The following is a 2,683-nucleotide window of genomic DNA, read 5'->3' as shown; positions in this document are numbered from 1 at the left end:
TTTCCAAGTCTTCGTCGAGCCATCTCCTCCTCCGCGAGGCTTGCTCTGACCGCCCTTCCACCACGTGAGGGCTCCCCGTTGTCCTCACAGCATTTGTCACCTGCTAGTATACCGCATAACTTCCTTGATCGTGACATGTTTTGATTGTCCATCTCCCCCCACCTTCAAATTTTAGTTCCTAATGGCTAGATATTTGGTGGGTTTCATTCCCTGATCCATCTCCAATTCCTTGAATAGTTTCTAGCATGTAATCTAGAATCATAGAATCTCAATAAATACTTCTTGGATACATGACTATATGATTTAATTCAATTATATGTAAATAAAGAAATCGCAGTGGCATATAACATTTTATATTTCATTTTAAGTTTGCCTTTCACTATAGGTAATTTGTAATTCCGCCTTATACGAATAGAACATTTTATTCATTCCCAAGCACTTTCTCCCACCGTCCCATGAAATCAGGGGGTGTCTGCCACACACTGTACTAGGTGGAAAGACAGAGGACGAGAGAAGGGAAGGGAGTTAGTTACCCAAGATCTCACGATGTACGTTCTCAGCAGTGCAAAGAGGGTGTCCCCTCACTCAGTGGGGTGCATCTGTATGATATTATTGCAGGCTCTACTTACATGGCTTGCTAGTCTCTTTACTACCAAGACTGTTCCACTAACGCATTAATAAACTTTAAACTGAATTCAAATCTATTATCATTGCCTTTGCTCAGGGTGTAATCGAACAGCTAACATTTATCAAATATGTATTGTGTGTCAGGACTATGCAAAGTACTTGACTACAGAATTTCATTTATCCTCGAAACAAATCTTACAGGCAGCTATTACGGCTGTTTTCGCATGAGAGAGAGAAACCACATAAACTTTGAACTCTGTAGTAAGGAACAGACATGGGAACTGATCCCAGGATGCATTTGAGAAGGGACCGTGTTTGGGGTCAGACTCCCGAGGATGAGACGAAGTCCTCAGAAGGGAGGTGAGTTTAACTGCAATTCTGTGTCCAGCTCCTTAAAGGTAGAAACCCCCAAGTTAGACACATTTGACTCAAACACTGTTACGGATGACTTACGATCCTCATGGCGAGATGCACCTAGGCTGTGTGTCTCGGGGCTCGTTCCAATCAGAGCCTGTAAACCGAGTCTTTGTCATCTTTTGTCTCTGTGATCTCTTACTTTTAGATAGACTGAGGCTCAGCAACAAGAACCTGAAGCTAGAACTGCACACACACAAAAAAAAGTCTTTGATTATTGCACTTATTTTGTCTTTGTTATCGTTCTAGAAAATCCTATTGATGTACCTCTCCCCAGAATGAAAACTATAATTAGGGATTGAAAGCACCAAACCAGAAAACACGATTTCCGGAGCGGTACCGTCTAGGCCCAAATCTGTGGTAAAAATGTAGCACGTTCGAAATACACTGTGGTATTCATGCCAACTTATAACCACACTAGGCTTTCCCCTCGGGGGACCGAATCTCAGTTGGAATTCATTAATTTTGATGGTTTGCCTATCACACTAGAATGGATTTGCTGAGTCACAGAAACCTGGACATAAAGAGAAGGCTCGCATTCTCCTTGCTGTTAAGTATTCACAACAGAATGAAGTTGGAACATTTTCAAGGCAACTAGACACACCATTAATAACCCCAGAACCTATGAATGTGGCTTGGGTTGCGGCAAGCAGACACCCACAGCTGCTGCAGTCTCCCTAATACACCCCGACCAGCTACGTGAGAGGTCCAAGCACCCCAGGGCTCAGAAGCCGATCACAAAATAGAGCCCATTATCCCACAGTGGAAATTTGACTTGATTTGGATTTGACACTTCATTTGGAGGACTGTCCTGGGGGCAAGTCTTTTCTAGATGGTTGAGGTTGGAGTGGGTGGCTGGATGTTGCCTAATTAATTCTGCAGAACATTTCTAAACTTAAAGGAGCAAGACTTTTAAAACATTCCCTTCGTGATGACTTCTGAAAATCAAATTGAGCTGTAACGTCTCAAAGTTACTACTGGAAAATTTTAAATTGAACCAACTCGGCATCGCTTATTTCCAAAAGGGGGCATGAAGACAGTGCCAGACACAGGGTTTTCCAGCATTTGATAAAAATCAAATCTTATTCGTAAAGACAAAGTAGTGCTACCCTTAAATGGTATTATGAGGATGAACTTATACCCACACAGTGTAAGACAGCCCTGCTGGCTTTTGATCCAGCTGTGACGTCTCCGCATGAGAATATCGTGGCGTGAGATGTTGGACAGAAGGTTGCCAAGGCAACACAATGCGCAGGACCGGAGGGGATGGGAGGCCAGACGGGATCACAGTGCTCCAGCTTCTGAATCAGTCCTCATCTGCAGGTCTGAGGATGGCTAGAGTGTCATATTGACAACATCGTGCATGCAGCTCGCTCATGATTACTGAAGCCCCATAGGGGTATTATTAGGAAGTATTATATTGCAATTCTGTTACTACAAGACACAAATTAGCCAATGGAAAGTAAACCCATGGTCCCAAGTGACCATTGCAAGGATGGTTTTCATATTTGCATATTTGGACCAACTCTACGTGCTTGAAAACAAAGTAAATTTTTTTAAATCATTTCTTTAAAACATAAGGATCTAGTAAATTAGAAGAATGTCACAGGCACCAAATCTAAACTGTAAGGAACATATGGAT

The sequence above is a fragment of the Pteropus vampyrus genome, unplaced genomic scaffold (genome assembly GCF_000151845.1).
Source record: "Pteropus vampyrus isolate Shadow unplaced genomic scaffold, Pvam_2.0 Scaffold214, whole genome shotgun sequence".
Lineage (NCBI taxonomy): Eukaryota > Metazoa > Chordata > Mammalia > Chiroptera > Pteropodidae > Pteropus > Pteropus vampyrus.
Note: the sequence above shows the minus strand (reverse complement) of the source record.